Genomic DNA, 21,765 nt, shown 5'->3' with positions numbered 1-21,765 from the left:
AACAATTATGGCAAGCATGTTTATTTGTCTGCTGAAACTTGTTAAATGCTACAGACTTCAGGAAACAAGATGATTTAAATTTGCTCCAAGATATGTTTCTTCACAGTTGATATAAGCAAAGAAATGCAAAGAAACGGCCAAAGTCAGAGGGTGACACAGCTATCTATAGTTTAATTTAAATGCTTCAAATAAATTTGTCGGTTTTCTAAAGGAATATTCCTGCTTCAAAGTCATGATCCATCTTTGTCCCATCAACATTCCACCCAGAAAGCTCTTATCTTTTATATGGGCTACCATATTAGATTTTGTCATTCCCATAGTTGGGCTAGAGTAACACATTTTCTCTCCCAAAGGTGTGGCTTCTCCGTCACACCTATCTAGCCTTTCTCCCCAGATTATTCTCACTACCCCGGGTCCTGTTTTGTTATGCAACACTGCCATGTGCCAGCCATTATGCGCTAGCCGCCAAATAGTATCAGTGTCCAGCTTTATTTCCATGACTCCTTTCTCTATAGCCAGGGGACAGATTAAAAGCACGGGTAAGAAGTTATGCAGGCCTTGCTTCTCCTCCTCATTCTGCCTCTTCCACCAGATATTAAAACCCACCCACACCCTTGGAAAGCAGAGCGGCTGTAAAAAGCACCGCAAGAGGAGGGAGGGAAGGAGGAATCATTACATGCAATTTATAAACCATTAAAGGCCCTATTAAAAAGCCTGCAATCTAATTCATCCAGCAGTGGGCGCTGGCAATGATGGTAGGTGTGGGAGACAGTTCAGTCCTTCATTTATTTACACAGTGTGCTTGGGCACTCGTTGAGGGTGTGTGATGAGATCCATAGTGTCATTGTGACCAAGGCTAACTGCTTGCCCCTGTACGGATGCCCAAGTCAGCAGAGGGAGAGCGTAAAACATGACAGACGGAGAAAGATGGATGGCATCTCATAATACAGTTGTACCTTTCATTCATTCATTTTCTGCACCACTTATCCTCAAAAGGCAGTGATATGTCTACTTACGAAATTAAGTCGTTGCAAAAGTGGTTTCGTAACTTCAATATTCCGCAATTAGAGTTGCATTTTACATGTAAAAGCCCTAATCTCTTCCAAGGGTGCCCATACTACACCAAAAAAGCCTTTAAAAATTCTAAAACTAGACCAACAAGGGTCAGAGGCACACGAAATGCAATGTGGAGATGCGACCACTCTTAGGCAATGAGAGGCCAGCGGGGTGTTGAGACATAGCCAATGGGAAAGAACCTCTACAATGCCAATTTTAAAATAAATTCAGGATGCGCCAAGTGTATTTACATTTCGGTAAGTATTGAGATTTCGTAACTTGAATTTCTTCTGTTTTCTGAGATAAATTTTCCCAATGAGGCCTTTCGTAACCTGAATATTTTATATCTAGAGATGTTCGTCAGTCGAGGTACCATTGTTGTTATGTTTTGGACAAACAACAACAGTGGATTTTCTGTCCCGTTGGAGAAAAAAAAGGAGACCAATTTTCATGGACTGAAGCTCCTGCCCTATTTTCCTGACAGCTTGCATCACATCTTCAATGTTGACGTGATCTCCAAACTCCGCCTCTCGGTGTTCCAGCAAAATGCCCTGTTGATCACGTCCGACAACAAAGACACCACCTAGCACAAAACCCTCTCCCAAGATGTTCCCCTTGAAGCCCTTTCCAAAGGCTCTGAGGCCATTCCGCCACACTCCCGTACGGAGAAACGCCAGGAGGGTCAATCTGCAGTCCAAAGAGTCAAGTGACATCAGTGTAGCTATCACTGCGAATTAATGTTTTTTTCGTTGTGAAAATGGTCATGTTTTGTAGTTTCTCAAAGTGCCGAAAGGCTTCCTCAATTAATTGTGATTAAATTTGGGGCACTCTGTCTTTCGCCACTAATTGATATGCAAATGGTGACTGATTTAGGTGCAGACCATTTTGTTTGGCTAACATAAAAAGACCTTACAGTAAACAGTAATATAGGAGAAGGTCAAAAGGGTCAATAATTGCAGCATTGACAGCGTCTTGCTGGAGCCTGAGGCGTTATCACCCCCCTCTTATCCATATCATAACAACACCACAGTCAATACCATCCAAATTGAGCTTTCGTGCAGAACACAGTGGAAATCAATATTCTTAAAAAGGTAACACGTCAAACTATTAAATAATGCATTGATCTCTATGTGATACGTAGTGCCTATAAAAAATCTATATACATTTTATCCCCGTTTAACGTCGCTAAAGCTGTAAAGCAAGCTTTCATATGATGGTTTTATCGAGTATGACACGGTAAAGTAGGTTTTAGAGAAATTCAGATGACTCTTATTTAATAATGCTGCTTACCACTTTTTTCTCCTGGGAGACAATTGTCAAACTGTACGCCAACGGTTGACAGTTCATTGTTTTTCTAGTAGTGTACGTAGTTTGATGAAATGTTCTCCCTCATTCATAAGAACAAAGATGCAAGGGATGACTGAATCTTCCAACTCAGCCCCTTACGTAAGCTATGTTTGGAATATCTCTGCAAACAGGCGGCACATCCCAATTTGAACCCATTCAGCTTTTGTTTTACAGCTGTCAACATTTGGAAGACAAATTTAGCTCCTCAGGCTGACTCAGTAAGACAATTGCTTGAGGGCATCAAAAACTCAAAAATGATCTGAACATGAAATTCTTCCAATTGTGTTAAATAGATTATCAGAATCAGGTTAAAAAAAGATTGGGTTTTAAAAATGTATTTATTTTTATGTGTTAGCTCATTAGATGCCATTGATGACGATAAATGATCCAATTTGACTTTCGGGCTGGCAGCGATTGACTCAATGACCTTGAAACATGTTCACTCAATACCAGCCTTCCCAGTTAAAATGGATTTGTTTAGAACTGCCCTACCTTGATTTTAACATGTCAGGTTTTTACCACTGCAATAACGGAGAGGGAATATTTAAGTAATTGGTTCTGTCTGGTGTTAGAGGTGAATACTGCAATGGAATGTAGCTGAGTTCAAGCTTCATGTCCGAGGCATGCTCAATTATATTAAAATAATTTGCTGAAAGGGGTACACGGTCGATTGGTCGCTGGTCTTTTGGTCGCCCGGAAGGTAAGTGATAATTACCATTTAAATCGTTGCTCAAATTCCCTAAATACAAACTGCGAATTACTATTTAGTCATACTTAATGCCCTAGTAATTATTAGGCTAAAGAAAAGCTCCAAATTTCCCGGACTTTTTGTTGGAGAACTTGTTAAGACCCTGACTGACGTCCCTTCCTAAGGGGACAACTCATGTACATACAAACTCTTATACACTCACACGTCGGCTCAGTGAAACTGCTCATGGCTATTGTTGGCTTTTATTGATGCGTAGACCGTGTTGGTTTACCTTGTTTTGTCGCCGGTCTTTTGGTAGCCGGTCTTTTGGTCGCCCGTTGTCGCGGTCTGGACGACCAAAAGACCGCGACCAAAAGACCGCGACCAAAAGACCGGTGACCAAAAGACCGGTGACCAAAAGAGGGCGACCAAAAGACCGGCGACCAATCGACCGCACACGGCTGAAAGGCTAGTAACAACTAGTCAGCAGGCTGCAGTGGTGATTTTGAGACCCCTGGTCTATGTAAACTACTGAGTCTACAAACAAAGGTAATAAAAGCAGTATGTGACACCGCTGGATATTTATTGTTCTAAAGGAGGAAAAGGAATCGCCTATTTTGAGAGAAAAGCTTGTTTCGCAGTGACAAACGCAGCCAGAGATTATCGGCTTCAGGGCGAAGGTAATTGTTTGTGGAAATAATACGATGCCGTCTAGCAGATTTGGCAGAAAATGGGGTTTAACCGAGATGCAGAAATATTGCTAATCAAGGTGAAATGCGTACAAGCACAGAAGAAAATGCAAGGCAAGGAAGAAGTTTTAGCAATTAGCTGCCAGAAAAAGGTTATCCAGAGATATTGATGTAGCGCTATTGCATGTTATTATTTGTGATCAAATTATAGTGAGTGGCATTCACAGGTTGGGTCTTCTGTATTAGCCTTTAGGACGATGAGTGTGAGAGGAACATCCCATGTGGGACTTCAAATGAAATTGCCTCTGATATGCAGGGAAGTACCAGAGGCAGTTATGAATGCAGAGTCAATACAGAGACTGAGAATAGACAGGGAGGGAAAAATCGAAAAAGGGCAATCGCAAGGCAAAATAAAGTGAGTGGGATCCGGACACAAAGGAGTGACAATGAAAAATGGAGGCAGTTAAACAGATCTGAAAGAGTGATCTGTTATTACACAAGGGTGGATACAGACTGTAGTTTTGTTTTTTGCAGAATAAAGACAGTCATCAATTTGAAATGTCAAGGTTCCAGGATCCGACCTGAACGGTGTCAGTTATAGAGCGGAGGAGGCACGCTGACCCTCCCGTTTGTACATTCATCACATGCGTGAAGAAGACACCCCTCTCGGGGAATTCTGGGTATTCTTGCGTGGCCAAACAGCATTGGGAAAGGTGGCCGTGGTGGAGCGGGTGGCAGCCGGGCTTCTTGTTATTTACTGCTCACTTAGCCCTTCTGCACCCCGACACACACACAATTTATGAGGACAATTGTAAGGCTGGGCGCGCTCCACTGGAGCACTTCCTGATGGATGTACGGGGAGCCACCAGAGGAGAGGGTGTGAGACAAGGTTGGTGTTTCCGGTGGTTTTCATTCACTATAAACCGCTCCTTGAGCCTTAAAACAGGTCAGATAAAACCAAGAGTAATGAAACTCATTTTGTTACAAGAAAAATATGTATGGAGTAATAAAGAAATGTGTTGTGACCGAGCCGTTGTTGTACAAGTGCTTCAGAGGAATTCAGATATGTTTGCAAGCTGAGTTACCCACTCTTATGTCTTTTGAAATGTCACTGACACGCCAAATGTCACTAGAATGTCAGTAGTTTTCTTAATGATTTTTTTCATCAAGGTCACGATTTATCCACTTTTCCAAATCTAGGTGTTTAATCAGAAATGGTGTGCAGAGCTCAACGATCCATCAGAATGATTACTGATTGCAAATCTTTTTCAATGAAGAAGAAAGGGATTCACAACTTTTTTTAATGGATGACAGTACTTAAGTTTTGTAAATCAATAATGCAATAATGGTCTGGCTTAGTGGGGGCAACAAAGCCCTGAAAGCACCAACCCCCCCATCCATAAAGTCTTATTTGAGCTGCTCCTTAGTTTGCAATAAAGTTGTCTTTTGGGACAGCTACTGCTATTTTTTTTAGTCACTTTGACCTTTGCCCGGGTAAATCTGGAAATATGAAAAAGTATGTATGTATTGTGGTTTGTGAAGCACTTTACCTACAAATTAAGACGGAAAAAAACACACTGGTATTAAGTAAATAATTTTCAACCAACAATAGCTCAATTCTTTTAAAGGGCTTTAGTTTTGGTTATTTTCAAGTTGAACAAAGCTATTATTCCCCATGTGGATATTAGCGAAAACGGTAAGGAAATGAGAAAATACTTTTTGTGATCATTTCTGACAGCGTGGAATCTTTTACAAAATGTTATTTTCGAACACTTCCTGATGTTTATTTCATGGTAAATAGATTTTTATTCAAGAGTTTAAAATTCAATTTATGAGGAAATGGCAGTTTTCAAAAATTTCACCTCATAAATAAAACATTCTTGAACATTAATCTTGCCACCACAGTTTACATTTCTTCTTTTCATTTCTTTGTGTAACTGTTTTCTTTACATAAAACAAAATACAAAACGGCTTGGCCTTCACTCTTCCCACAATTGACAGACTGAGCACATCTGGTATGAATTTTTGCTATCATGCCAGTCAATTACACAAAAACATCATCAACATAAGCAGATAAAATGTATTTTTTAATACTCTGCATCCATCTCAAACAGTATATCCAAACTATGGCCCGTGGACCAACTGCAGCCCAATTCCTAGTTTTTAGTGGCCCTTGGCAAATAATGAGAATATCATTGAATATATTGGTTGTGATTTTCTCGACTGTTTTTCTTTTTCCTGCAAAGTTTCTATGAATCTTAATATATATATTTTGCAATATCCTTATTGTTGCCTTCCTCCTTAACCCATTCACTCCCATCGAGTGTATCATTCAATAACTTCCAACCCTCCCAGTGAACATCAATTGGATGTCTACCACCATCAATGGCAACCAATGAGTATAAACCTACAAAAAACATTACTACATACATGCAGTTTAAAAAAATTGCCCTTGCATTCCTAGTTTTACTGAAAGCGGCTCTTGAAGAAAAAAAATGAGACCCCCTTGATCTAGGCAGTGTTCCAACCTGACGTACACATAATTCCTTCCCTTAAAAGATTTAGTGTTGATCTTCAACACACTCTTAATGACCCCGTACAACACCTGTATCTTAGCAATGAGAACAGTATTGAAGCCAGAATGCAAGAAAAAAGGTGAGCGATAATGAGGAGCGAACTGAACTGCAACAACAAGATAGCAGAGATAAAGATAGAGGTTTTTTTAAAATTATTATAACATACCTTTGTTTGTTCGCGCTTTATTTTTGCATCTCACTCTTTATCGTTATTTTTCCACCTCACCATGATAGCACATAAGTGATTCGTGATTTGTTGTTCATCCACAAATTGATAGAAATGACAACATGATTGAATTATTGCAGCAAATAATGACTAGTTCATTCAGTAGATTAAAATATGGTACATAATTTTTGTCTCCTTTCTAATTTTTTCACTAGTTCTAAAAAACCCTGCGACTAGATGGCAACCAATTCAGGGTGTACCCTATCTACTGCCCATTAGGGTAGGTAGGCTCAAGCACCCCGCAACTCAAATGAGGATAAGTGGTTTGGAAAATGAAGAAATGAATAGTTCTAAACGTTTTTTTTTAAATTTAGATAAAGCTAACCTAGTAGCTTCTCAGGAAGTGAACTAACATCTCCCCAGTAACCTGCAACTGTCAATATTTTCCGTCTGTACTAGGTTTTACAGTGTCATTGTACTGCCTCAATCAAAACCACTTTTACTGTACAAGAGATGAATGTTGAATTAATGACTTTTGTGATTTTCTGAGTGCTGAATGACTTTTGGAGCACCAGCTGGCAGTTTTCTTCTTTTCCTTTTCTCATTTGGCAGCTCAATCCTCCACATGACATTGAATACTCACGTGCCAACACCAAGCCCAAACATAATAAAGTATTATCCTCTCAGCCTGTGTCATTGTCTGCAAATTAGAGAATAACTTATTTCATCGTAGATATTGTTTTCATCGATATTCGGTTAGTAGTATCCTGCAGACAGAACCCTGATGCTGACTCCTGCTTTGCCCTATTTATATTTTAGCTGACTCAGCCCCCATTGCCCTCCAGTGCAATATTTACAATCAAGAAAAGTAAGGAAGGTGATATTCTAAAAGACGATAGCTCACTCAGGTAAAGTTCCCTGCCCTCCAAACACTATCTTGCCATATTATGCAAGTAAAGCAGATTAGAAATGGCATGTTACTCCTGTTACATAACAGCATAATGGGCTGGAACTATGTGGGGAATCTGTGCAATACTATCTAATTGGAACCACGACTTCATTAGAATAACTGCCACCATATTTGTGAGATTTATCCTATATTACTATCAAGTGCAGCATCTTAAGAGTGCAACATAAGTTCAGCATTCCCAGATGAGATAAGGAGAAGACAGTCGTAAGAATGAAAAAGTGCCAGAGGCCATCTGCACGTGCTATTAAACCGTCCATTGCTTTGCACTAAATCCCAGCAGTGGAAAGAGTCCAGCAATCAAAGCGCATATGGCGGATGAATGGTGACTGAATTATCCTTCAAATGTAGGTTAATGAATTCAGGAGCTAACTGCACTGGTGAGCATCACATCCTTAACAACCTGATGGACACACCTGTCCATGGGGAGAAGCCAGGGAAGGGAGAGTGCTCGGGGGCGTGACTATCGCGGGTGGGATCGATGAGGCTAGTCTGTCGAGGGCCGGGACACCCAGGGCAAGGCCGTTCATCTGGGGCTATCACGAGCTAATGAAACACGGTTAAAGAATGATGAAGACAGAGATGCCTACCTAGTACAATGTCAGGGTCTTGTGTGCGATACATTCATCACCGTCGCTGTCTACAAGTCTTCATATGTAGAATTACTGCATTAGAGGCACCGACTGCTCCAGTTTGGTGGTCAGCATTAATTTGCTAGGGAAGGCATAGGCAAGGTTCCGTTGTCGTCTTTGGATTTGCCCTTCTAAATGATCCATTGCCTTTGTGATTGTGCTAGTAAATGTTGATGATCTTGAGCATCCCGTCAAGGCTAAAAGGCTGCTCATAATGATCGTTAAACCACCAAAATAACATAGTGGACTCACTTAACTCAAAATGTAATCATTTTGGAGGATTAAATGTAGTATTTTAGACAAAAGCACGCAATGTTAGAAGAATTATTGATATTCAGATACTGCAGGTATGGAGGCTGCATGATTAGGAAACTGTCAGGATGTTCAATTAATGCTTCGGATGAATGGGAAAAGCTTATCCACGTGTCCAAAAAGGTTTCTTTTGGTGTTTTGTTTGTGTGTTAGGTCGCTGCCAGCTCCTCCCGGTCCAAATACATTGGACATCTATCATGGTCAATGTCAGCCAATGCTAATTTATGAAATAATATTAGCAAACAATATTAGGGACTGTGGTCTACTACTGTGGGACAACTGAACAAAAGTTGACATTTAAAACCTTCAACCCTTCATGGACAAGTTATTACTTTTAGTCATTTAAAAAACTGCCAATTTCAGCAATTACTATTAATAATGTAGTTTTAAAATGATTAATAATAGTTATATTTTTTATAAATTTGTTTCTAATTTGAAATACATTCACAAATTGGGTTAGAATGAGGTTTAATTACTTAGCTTTATTGCTTAGCAAGCAAAGAGACTTGGGCTGAGTATTTATTTCCGTTAATTAAAGTGGGAGGATTTTCTGTCCCAACCCTTGTTATTAATTACCGTAAATCTCTGTCTACAGAAAAGGGAAACCGCACCAAATCCAAATGTCATTCCTAACCAGACAAACATACTTTTTTAGAATAGGCACATTTGTACTAACAGATTTTGCTATCTTTCGCCAAGGTCAGCAAGCATTCTGTATAGTGGCTTAGTTTTTCTCTTTTCAGAGCAGATATGGACAACAGTGAAGTGCAAATGAAATATGAATAATCCCTAGAATGGCTCATGTTCTCCCATTATGTTCAGTGTTTTCTCAACCACACCAACTGGTATTACGACCTGCAGAGTGAGCAAAATTGCTCTCTCTCATTTTGTCCCTTCATCAGTCGCACTTGTGTTGCTGCAAATGGGACAGCGACCAAGGGGTCTGCACTACAAGCAGCAGATTAGAGGATTATCATTAATTAGATGTCGGGGACAGAGAGGGGCTTTGCCTGTCTTGGCCATGATACAATATCTGTTAATCTGCTATGCTCCTGGATAAAAAGGAATCAACCCATTGACAGGAAAATTGGAAAAGAGCGACAGGGCCAAGGAATAATAGGAAATAAGAACAAAGAGGTAAAGGGCAATTGCGGGTATACTACAGATAGGAGGAAGGATGAAAGAAATGAAATTTAATATCACTGAGGTCCACTTGAAGGTACACTCAGTTTTCCTATAGATGCAAAGACGTGAAGAGAGGTGAAATATATACACAAAAAAGGTAAAAAATAAAGTTTGCTTCTTACAAGACCTTGTGATTATTTCACGTGGAGAGTCATTTTTCCGTATTTCATATTTTTCCACAGCTCAAACTAAGACACGTATTCCAGATTTGAGGGCTATTGCATTAAAAAGATCAAGTCAAAGTGATTTCATATCATGTCTAGGAATTAATTTGAATAAATTAACTCCTAGACATCATAAACTCCATTTTAAGTAACATTTTAACATCCATCCATTTCCTTTAGTACCATCTTTTCAGGGGCTGCCGCTAAATTAAAGCCTATGTCCAGGGACAGCCCGGACTGGCATTTTACCACCACTTATCATCAAGGTATGAAGAGAGATTGACTATATCATAAAAAACTAAATGAAGATCTCAGCCAAGTAAAAAAAAAAAGTAGCCGCTCTCTTTCATCTGAGTTACTAGCAATGATAGCATTGGCGAACATACTGAACATCACCACATCTACAATTGAAAGAGAAACAAAGAACAAGCAAACTTCTGGATTAAGTCTTGAGAAATGTGTTTCTCACTGATAGAGCTACTTTGACCATTTCCCTAATTAACGATTCCTCAGACGCTTGGCAGGTAAGTGAGGTGACTGACAGATGACTGGCTCCAGTTTGATAAGGCACTGGTCTATAATGGAAGATCTGACCCTCATTTTTTTATGCCATCAACCCAGCCCGGAGTGCCTGTGTTTACTTCGTCTTATTTGACAAGGAGTTTGATGCTGTGCCTGAGGCAAGCAATGGAGCCAGTAAATACCTCCTAGTAGCAGGGAGATAACAAGCACCCAACAGCCACTATGTAGCTATAGCAAATGTCCTCCTCATCTGGACAGATCACCCACTGTACGAGACCCAAGTTGCTTCAACGCTTAAGGCGCAGCACGTATTTATTTTATTTTTTTTACCCCCATAAATCAGCGAGTAGCACCTAATTTGAATTATAAGGAGGTAATTGATGGAAAGGGTGTGGGACACCACCTTTCATAGGGCATTCCCTCTATTTGAGTAGAGTGACTCCAGGCACCCCTATGAGCCCCTCTCGCCTGAGACTCTAATTACATTGGGGACCTGGAGAATTCAAAAGATTTAGATATGAGGTGGGGTGAGGGAGGATTTCCAATTTACTGCGCTACTTGATGTTTGCCCCCGTTTGTGCTGTAACTTGTGCTTGAGGAAACACGCGCCAAAGTGCAACATTTGTGCATCCTGATAAAAGCTGAACATTATTAGAATGCTGTCACGCCTGTATTTATCTCCAGGGAGTGTTGGATGCTAATCTTTGGACACTGAAATCGCTTCTAGAACTAACTAAAGCTCACTCTAATGTTGATTTGAGTCTCTGGTATTTAAGCACGAGGAAAAACATCTGATATTCATCGATGCATTTTTATATTGTGGAACATGAGAGTTTGAGCTCTTTAAAGGCTGTCGCACTTGTGGTGTATTCAGATCTTTTTTTAATATGCCCTAATAGAAAGGTACAGGTAAGTTCAAGTGTAGTCTAACTGGATTTGGATATTTTGTAACTGCTGTTGTATATTTAAATCCCATGTGCGCTCTGCTCTTTCTTGCTAAGGAACACTAACTAAAGTCATAGGCAGATATGTTTTTGAGCTACCCAAACAAGTCCTGAAAGCTTTGTTCTGAGGGTGTCTAAAAAAATGACCGTCTTTGTTGTGATACTTATTCCAAAAGCATGAGCAACCTCAACAAAGAGAGTTTAGAAAAGAACAAGACGGTACAGAATATCAGAGGTTCCACAAAATATGGTAGCTGACTAGTGTTACAAAAATGGCCTGCACTTAGAAAACTTAAGGGAGACTTTTGTTCGGGGTGGCAGTTCAGCTGTTAACTTTTGATTATAGACTTGCCGAATGTTAAACGTGATGGATGAAACATCCTCCATTTTATTGTTATAATGTAATATAAACTAATAAATAATAATGGGGAGTACATGCACTACAACTTTCATTGTTGACTGTAAGACTGTCACCTATTATTTCTATTGCCTGTGGGAATTTTTCCATATTTAAATCTGAAATGAATTTAACTATGGTCTCTAAATCTGTTGCTATTCCTAAAACCTTCCACACTTAATCCACACATAATCTAGGAAAGATGACATTTTATTTCGATCATTTGATTTCTAATAACGTTTGTCACCGATATTTACATCTGCAATATCCAGAGAGATCTATAGTCTGTGAGACATTTCATTAGTTTTAACTGATATCTTTTCATCCTCCACCAATTACAATTTTGTGATGAAATTCACTTTTTGGGAAATGATAGTGCGCAATTTACCTTCCCCCTGTTTTCTTTTAGTTTCTGGCTTAGATTACATTTTTGCTCGACTGAGAACAGCCCCCTGTGGAGTGTGGAAGGTGCTGTCTCAACAGTTTAAACATTGCTTCCTTGACAATAGACTCTTTGAAGCATGATAATCAGAAACACATTTTGGTTATGAGGTCAACCGACAATAATTGGCAGGCAGGTTGGTCAATTAACACTTTTCCTTTCGGAAGTATCTGGGTCTGCAAGTGCACGTTAATACATGGCTCACCTTCATTTAGTAACTATGAAACATGTTCATTTCTTCCATTTGCATGAATGGTTAACAAACATTAAAGAATGCTAATTACACGAGCGGTTGTTAATATCAGCGAGCATGCATGACTTTCATACAGACTTTGGAATTATTAGGCTGTAAAAACGAAAAGGGATTTCTTTTAGGAGCGTTCCATTGTTGTCTCATAAAACACATGAAAAAGTTTAGAGAGAAATGAGAATTTAGTAGTGTTGGGGGGGGGCTTTGAAAGTTCCCAGTGATTCAGTTGTGATCATTTGAGATCAACAAAGACAAAACAGGCAGCGTGAGTGCGGAAAGAAAGTGTGAGAAATGGACAGTAAACTTCTTTCATGTTTAACGGGGATGTTTTGCAATCGCTCTGAGTGGCCGGCATTATCAAAAGCATGTTTGACGTACTACTTGCTTCTTGTTGACAAAGATCCAGCACAAAAGAGAAAAAAGGCAAAGTCATGAAGGACATAGAGCAATGTGATCCTTCCTCGACACAATCTACAAGTGAATGATTTAACGGCACAAATTTACTCTTTAATTGAGCATCCAGTAGGCGAAATGTCAAATAGCAGTTCCCCATAGGGTGGCATGAATGCTGTTTTGTTTGTTTGCTTTTGTACAATGTGTGTGTGTGTGTTAGTCTCACCTGTGTGGGAGTGGGACGGACAGAATGAGGCCTCACAGCACTGGGAGACAATCAATATGTTGCAGGCTTTTTTTCCGTGTGGAAATTTGGAGTCCGGCTGAGGACGAGCCCGGGGAGCATGGGAATGTGCTGCCAAAGGTCTCGTGACGCTGGCCTTCCCTGTTTTTTTATGATACGTGACAAGATAATGAGTCTGTAGCACCCCTGAAAAATCCCCCAAAGGTGTATTGTTGCAGTGTGGTGGAGTGCTACTGTGCTTCGAGCATCATTCATAGAGGCTCTTTTATTTTAAGTGTGATGATGGTGCAAACAGAAGAACTATATATGAGGATGTTACACTAGGTAGTCTATAGAATTTCCAGAATGTGCAATTGTAGGGTGTTTAATTAAGAGGCCTCATTATCTGCTATTCTAAATGTGGTGTTGGCAAAATTATAATTCAAACTAAATCATTCAAGCATTGTACAAAGCTGTATGACAATTCTGTGAAACCACATCCATATACCACCTTTTTTTTTTTTAAGTTTCATACCTATAAACTTCGCCAAACTGCTGATATTCCTCCTTAGAAAACAGAATACAGGAAGGAGTCCAACAGCAATAGAATAATGATACAGCATCTTCACAGGAGTCTTGAAGGGAAATAAGAAAAAATATTCATTTAATAGATGGAATATTAATGCCAGTGAAAACAGGGCCAATGAACTTTTGCTAGTGGTAAAAATCAAGCTTTTTGGACATGAAGTGAATCAATCTTCCACACTTTTTAGATCAAAGGTTGCAAGATGTGCTGATTGAGGTGTGCATTACATTTAAGTGGAAGTGAAGCCTCTTTGATTTCTTCAGTATGACACTGGAAGTACAAAATGTATTGACTCTTTCCCATTGACATTTTGATACACGATCAGCCAAGATTCATGGAAGCCAATGCCATGTAAATGACACGACATCTGAAAATAAACCATAGATTTCAACTCTATGTTGACTGGGAGGACCAAATGGCAGCCAATAAAGTGATATAAAACACCAAACTATCTTTCTAAAATGTTGCTGTGATTCACAACATTATAAAAAGCAACAAAAGTAACTTCACTACACACTGGGGAATAAAAAACAGACGGAATGAAGTGACGATGTTACAGCAATTAGGCTTGATTTAATTATGTTGCAACATATTTAGGATGCACCGTAGGCAGTGTTAATTGGGACAACTTGCTTTTTCCACCTTTTCTTTGGTATTTGCAGTCAATTATTTACACTCGTTTTGTGCACAAATTAAGATCTGATGTATAAAAAGAAATATTGATACTTTTTGCACACTGTTTCAATGCGTGCAAAATATGCCGAATGTTGACATTAAATTGGAAAAGGGCATGTATTCAAACGGATAAATGAATTTTCTTATCTAGCCATTTGTTGCTATTGTTGCATTTGGTTTGAGTCAACCTGAAATATGGCGTTAACAAAGGTCACAACCAATCTCCGACTCCCATTTTTTTTTTAAATAACATCCTCATTTTCTCCTACTTTCTCTTCCCCTGACTAAATATGGCAAGTTGACTCACTCAGAAGGACTTAGGGGCAAAAAGTAGATTCATAATATAGCTTAGACTTGAAAGCCTTTCCAACGCCTGTTTTTTTATTTGTTTTTTTGTTGTTTTTCCAGAAGCGACAGGGCGCTGCAGGTGTGGTAAAGGCCGTTCACTAGCAGATAGAGCCCAAGGATTATAGCCACTCTAGATAAAACCACCAATGTTGCCTCCTGGGAATTCTCACAATGATTAGTCTTGTGCTTCTGGGATGTGAGACTGACGGGGGAGACAGTGGGGTCCTGAGGCAGAGCAGGAGGAAGCCCAACATCGGCTGTCAGGCGGCTAATGAACATCAGTCTGTCACATTAAGATAAACAATGCCCGCAGGGCAACTATATTACAGATTACGAACATTTTGAGAAGATGGCTTCCACTATGCTATGTCATGTGGCTGGCTGAACAAAAACAACCCATATGACTCTTGCCATTTTGTTTCTGCCAGCATCCGTGACTTCGCGCTGGCCACTGCTGCTGGGGCTGAAAATGTGCAAGGTAAGTGCTCCCTTCGGCCACCCACTCCAAATCAGGAGTCGTTTTGGTGCCTGTTGTAAACTGATGGGCCCTTAAGATGCCATGTCGGGGAGAAAGAAGGGCCCGGAGTTATGGCAATAAAACAACATATGCTGCTCGCCTGCATTTTTTGCACTTAAGACGCTCTGTTATTCCGTACGCTCCGATTCCTATGTTAAATTCCCGTTCGCCTACTTTTGAGAAGTCATTGAGCGTCTTTGACAAAAGGCGGGCAGAGTGAAAATCTGCTGTTGGCCTTGTTGACTCATCGCGGAGCAGGTCATCTGACCATTGGCAGCAGTTTGGGCCGAGCGGGGCCATTAGTCCAACCTGAGAGAGCTGTGTAGTCACTGCTGCCAAGCTGCTCCGCTGTCCTTCAAGCTTCAGACCCACCCCCTTTGGGGGCCGACTCCTGCTCAGTCAGATCCCACTAAAAAAGTAGAAGGTAAATCCAGCACACGCTCGTGTGTGCACGCTTGCCTGTGTGTGCAATGTCGTTGAGTGGCACAGATATGAAAGACCACCAGTGGCAAAATGGCTCTCCTAAGTGGAGTTGTCAAAGGAGGTTCAGTCCCAGGTGGGCTAATTGTATTTGGTTGGCCAGGTGACCTTGATCTTGGCTGCTATGGAAACGTTTCACCCGTGACTTTGCGAGGTGTCTTGGTGGCGCCGCGTTTCTGTAGCGACAAAGCCCCCTCACCTCACAACAGAGAGAAATTGCCTGAAGCAAAAGGCCGGAAATATTAGGCGGGCACCTTGAGTCCACAGAGGAGAAGACATTTTAGCTGGAAATCTTTTGTTGTGCATCCGCCATGAGCCCACTTCAGAATGATAGTTCTATTGATGCCGTGGTTCAATCGATGGAGCAACAAAGTAGTGGCACACAGAAGGTGAAGAACTGCATTGGGCAATTTCTTTTAATTTGGCGAGTGAGCCTCCTGATGACGTCCTGGTACACCCGGCTTCACTTTGGTGCGGGCTCGGTGGTGGTATGATTGTGAGTGCAAAAAAAGGATGGAATACCTCAAGCTCACAGAATGCAAAATTGAGCTAAAAGACTGACATCCACAGGTTTCATCCACAAAAGGAATCCTCTCTAAAAGGTTATGTACAAAAAAGCCCATTAGGAATTTGCCAGGGTCCAAACTAAAAAAGTTGAAGACGAATGGTGTTCTCTATACTCGGGAAGGATGAGCCCATGATGAATGTTTTTGCATATGCTGGCTTTCAAACCAAATGACATTCCTAAGGATGACAAGCATGAGCTGCTTCCGGAAATAATGCTAATCGTAGTGTCTCCTAGTGTAGGTCTTTACGGTGCGGATGTTCGTAAGCTCTGATTTATTGATGGAGTCATTAATTCCCATATTCCTTTCATGCTTCTGAAAAAGACCCTTACTGTTGAGCGTCACATATCTTTTTGTTTCCATAACATTGGATGAAAAACAAATATCAAAGGAGGGCACTCAGTGGCCAAGTAGTTATCCTGATCTAAACTGAACTCTCTGGAGAAATTAAGAAGGAAATAAATAGACCATCTTTCCAACCCATTTGGCTCCAAAACATGTCATTTGTTGGAGTGCAGTTAGGAAGGTACATTCTGACTTTATCGAGAGCATTTTTTTTAGATTAGACAACTTTGCTCATCCTGTAATGAATTGAACTTGCACTTAACCTCATTCTTCAATCCCTCTTTTTTGTCATGACTCATGTTCATGAACTACATAAACAGGATTTGTGAGGAAGAAGAGAGAAGAACCACCTCTCATCTTGCCGTATCCCGCCCACTGTTAGCCGGTCTGCTAATTTTATACACAAAAACAGCAGGAAATACAGATTGTGCTCTTGAATTTGGTTGCCTTTCTTTCACCGACAAAGAAGCTTGAGAAATGTGATTTTTTTTGCAAACACTGCTTACGAATCCTTTTTTTTTACCCCTTGAAAGGAATTTGGACTTAGATGATAACATTGATTGAACAGAAATCAATTCCAGCGAAACCCTACTCTAAATAGAGACTAAATAGCTTTTGGATTGTGATTTAGTATTTACACCAAGCAAGCATCTGAAGCTGCTATCTCTGCTCTTGCAAAGTGCCCTTGGAAGCAGTCTTTTATATCTCAATTAAAGCGCTTTCCCTGCGCTCCCTTGCTCTGAGCGCGGCCATTATCACCATGGCTCCCGATAGCATAATTACGTCCCCACCCCGCATTACTCCATCACCTCACTACACCCACGCATGCTGCATTTTGGACCTTAGCAAACTCACCCCAGTCTCTTGCAGCAAACACAGCACATTGGGTCATCGTTAGAGTTAAGCTGTGTAGCATCGGTGAGTGTGGCCAGGCTGAAGAACTGCACCCCCGCGTTGCTCAAAGCTGATTAAGGAAAGCCAAAATATTCATGTAAGTAATTACTCTTTGACAATAAAGTCATTTGCAAAGTATACATCCCTGAAACAAAGTAAAATATTATGAATATTTTGTTCAGCTCCATTTTAGGACACAAGACGTTGTAATATTGATTAGAAAGCATTTGGGGCGATTCTGAGAGATTCACCTGAAAACTGCGTGACCGGATGTTTCGTCGAAAGACGTTTGGTCCCCGGACGTTCGGTCGCCCGGACGTTTGGTCGACCGGACGTTTGGTAGAACGGACGTTTAGTGGAACAGACGTTTGGTAGAACGGACGTTTGGTCGCCGGGTTCCCTCGCTGTCAAATTATGAGAGTTTACTGTTGATATTTTGATATTAGATATTTAGATATTAGATATTTAGATATTAAACTCACTCTCTCTCTCATTATTATAATTTTGAGAGCTGGTTTCAACAGTAACAACCCGGCGACCAAACGTCCGTTCTACCAAACGTCCGTTCTACCAAACGTCCATTCTACCAAACGTCCATTCTACCAAACGTCCATTCTACCAAACGTCCGTTCTACCAAACGTCCGTTCTACCAAACGTCCGTTCTACCAAACGTCCGTTCTACCAAACGTCCGTTCTACCAAACGTCCGTTCTACCAAACGTCCGTTCTACCAAACGTCCGGGGACCAAAGGTCTGGGGACCAAATGTCTTTCGACGAAATGTCCAAGTACCGAAAACTGAATATCTCTAACTTTTTGGGAGTTGTGAATGTGATTAGAACTGCAACACTTTACAGATTTTTTTTGTGACCCAATATTCATTTTGCGGCATTTCAGATTCACATTGTTGTTAATTCATTTGGACCCAAATCAAAATGAATTGGATTGAGTGTATAAACAACTGTCATGCATTTCTTTAGAGTAACTGTGTTTCTATGCTTTGTTTATCATTTTCTCATTAATAATTTGAGCCACTTAAACTCACGAGGGTCGTGGGCGTGCTGGAGCTAATCCTTGCCAACTATTGAGCAGCAGGCAGGGGACAACTTTGAATAGGTTGCCAGCCAATTAGAGGGCACAAGGAGACAAACAACCAGTCCTGCTCACATTCCTACCTGGTGACAATTTAAGTTTGTTCAACCAACCAATCATGCCTTTTTGGGGGGCATGTGGGGAGGAGAAAGCCAAGCATTCACGGGAAGAACTTGCAAACTCTACACAGGAATTTTCAGAACACACCAGAGCTTTAATTCTCAATCTCAGAACTGAAATGCGGATGTATTGACCACTCCACTCCACCATGCTGTCTTCATGAATAAATATACAAACAAAGAATATGCACTGGACAACTTATGTGTGGTGCCCACGTGAAGAATGATTGAAAGACAATGTTTACTGTGGTCTTCAGAAAAATAATTACTCCTGTAGCGTGTTTCATGCAAAACAACTTGCGATTTCTTCCTGGTGTTCTTGGAATTGCTTTCTAATTCATTTAGCACCATGCAACGTGTCATCATCATTTCGCTGCGTGCTTGTCCCGCATGAGAACTGCTTCTGCACCGCAGGGTGCGCTTCGTTCTGTAAAATAGCAGCATATTCTGTAGCTGGTATGCAATCTTGCAGTGTAATCAGCAGGCCTAATGATCCCCGGTAGATGTCTGCCTCTTCTATTACATTTCCGCTGCCATGTTTAACAGTCGGCAACAGACATTGTGGCTTGAAAGCGTCATTTTCTTTTCTCAGAAGTCTGAAGGAGATGAAAGATTTCTCAGATGATATTGGCTCACAGCATCGCTTTGAGTTTGGATCAGGGGATGCAACGCTTTCTTTAGATGGACCTTGTCACTCAAATCTTTCGAGGCCAAGATTTGTGCTCCTCAAGAAGTGAAGTTAAGTAGTATATCATTTACTTGCATTTATGCTTCCTGCCAGGATACCTCAGTACCTACAGTTTTTTCTGCAACATCTTTGAAATAATTGGCTCCTGAGCTGCAAGTTTGAGATCTCTGTCCAATGTGGATGTGATAAAAAGTTTTGAGAGAAGAAAAAAAAGAATCATGCATAACATTGTTAACCTTGTTTCCATGAGAACATGACACTTATTGATCATGAATGTCCAAACTGAGAATAAATCAAAACCTGACGCCGAAAGGAGAAGGAAGAAAAAAAAAGCTTTCTCAGACTGTAAATATCAAAAACAGATTTTACACTATGTAGACTGACAACATTGCTCTGAATTCGGTCTTCATTTTGGAAAAGGTAAAACTCCGGATATCCCATATTATTGAAATCACCATATTGGTAAGTGCATTGATAGTTTCCTCCTGGTTGAAATAGCGTGGAGATTTTTGGAAACATATATAATTACAGTATGAGCTCACTTGCATACTCATAATGGCAATGAACATGATGCATTTTAAAACCCAATGACTATACATTTTGAAACATTGCTTCACCTCTCTTTGCTACATCGTTACTGAGTGTAAAAAAAAGCTGATGAATCAATTTCTAAGTGAAAGAGTAAAAGGGGCGAATCAGCCTTCTGAACAATTTGTATTAATCAATTTGTACCATTAAAGGCAATGAAAATTGTTGGCAGACAGCTTAGGTAGCACATTAATTCTAATGGCATTTCTGTGCTAAGGCCTTCAGGTATTGTGGCCCTGTTAACCTCAGTGAGCTTGTCTGTCTGCATTGTGGGGCTACACATCACATCACTGTTCACACTACACACACACACACACACACAAGCGCGCACACACACACGACATCATTAAGAGTCCATCTATCAGTGCACCGTCTGTGCCGTTTCCCCCCTCAGGTCATTGTGAATCATCCGGGAAAGAGCGAGCGAGCAAAAGAGACAGCGATACTGTAAATATTTTACGTACTTTTGTACGACCGAGCTCTCCTAAAATTCAAATGACAAAGTAGCATTCAGTTTCCGTGAAAAAAAAGATATAATTTTAATATTGGCTAAAAATATTGAGAAGCTTTTGTTTCTTCATTTAGCTGCTGAGGCTTTGGACTTATAATAGTTGATCTTTAATTTAGAACCTGTTTTTGTTTTTACCTCTGTTACAAAATACAGTTAAAAATATCAGCGTGGATGTATAAAATTTAATTGAACTGCCGCTACGTTCAATCAATATTTTTGTATTATCACAACAATAAAAAAGTAGGACGAGGCATGAGAAAAGTGAGCTGAGAGAACAAATTATGCAGCGAGCCAATTAAAAGATGTCTGTTTTTGTTGGAGACTAATAATGATTAGGAGTGAAACATAATAATTACAAATTCATAGACATGGAAACAGACAAACAGCTATACATCTTTTCATCAACAATTAAAAAGGACAGCCCACCAAAATAGCCTTATCACATAATTTATATTGCCAGCCAGTTTAATGCCAACCAGACTGTCTGCTGATGAGGAAAATGTACTAGTTGAAAATAAAAAATAACATCAAATGTTGAAAAGGCCTAAATAGTTTGAGCTGCATTCAATATTAGAATTTCTTAATGTCAATGTATTCTTATATGGTAAATATTAGAAAACAGATTTAGAGGACTCTGTCATATCTCTTTAACTCTTTGGGCTACGCAATTTGACTACATGAGAAGGGAAAAATACCAGAAACACCTCCCGGCATAACACATTTAAACTAAACCTCCTACTGCTATTAAGATGTCTTTGACTAAATCGGGCTTGACGAATATTTTCCGGTCTAGCACCTATCTGAAGCCTCACGTATAAGACAAGTAACAGCATGGAAGGAAGTAGCAAGCAGGGCACGTAATCAATACATTGATAATACTTCATAATCCAAACTCACATGAAAAAGGAGGATTCGGACTTTAAATTGGCTGTCAGAATGAAAGACGACACATTTTGATGAGGCGGCCGTAGCATGGACAAGCAATCTCAATGTCAGACATGGCCTGGAAAACAAAACAAAATAACTCAACGTCAAACTTTGTGTGGTCTCCAATGACCAAAGATACATGGGAAGGTGGACTGCTTCTTCAACATACAACACACCAAAAATTCACGAAATCAACTTGTCCAAAGTTTATGCAGCTTCTCACCAAAAATGCACAGTTTCACCAAACTGACAAATTTACCTTGCCAGGATGTGACTTTTTATATTTTCATATTACTTATTTATATTTCTTTTACTGGGAAAACACACTTTGTGGAGTAGCACCACCAATTTTGTTATAGCAGCTGTGTATGATGACAATAAAGGCTTTTGATTTTATTTGATTTTTATTTTTTTAAAAATATTCCCAGTCATTTGTAAAGGCCTCATTTAGTTCAAATGGGGAGGGGGGAAAAACCC

General features: G+C 40.2%; 1 protein-coding gene across 1 annotated transcript in view; it reads right to left on the bottom strand.

The window, feature by feature from the left end:
• The window catches only part of ly6pge (lymphocyte antigen 6 family member pge), a 57,806-nt gene that overhangs the window by 4,178 nt on the left and 31,863 nt on the right, over positions 1 to 21,765 (bottom strand). Inside the window, exons 6-9 of the transcript XR_013304036.1 lie at positions 21,259 to 21,364; positions 17,326 to 17,434; positions 13,489 to 13,588; positions 12,957 to 13,115 (exon numbers count right to left, since the gene is read on the bottom strand). The gene's annotated coding sequence lies outside the window, so the exon portion shown is untranslated. The remainder of the gene's footprint in view (positions 1 to 12,956; positions 13,116 to 13,488; positions 13,589 to 17,325; positions 17,435 to 21,258; positions 21,365 to 21,765) is intronic.

The sequence above is a fragment of the Stigmatopora argus genome, chromosome 11, assembly GCF_051989625.1.
Source record: "Stigmatopora argus isolate UIUO_Sarg chromosome 11, RoL_Sarg_1.0, whole genome shotgun sequence".
Taxonomy (NCBI): Eukaryota; Metazoa; Chordata; class Actinopteri; order Syngnathiformes; family Syngnathidae; genus Stigmatopora; species Stigmatopora argus.
The sequence above is the reverse complement of the archived record's forward strand: the minus strand, read 5'-3'. Positions and strand labels throughout refer to the sequence as shown.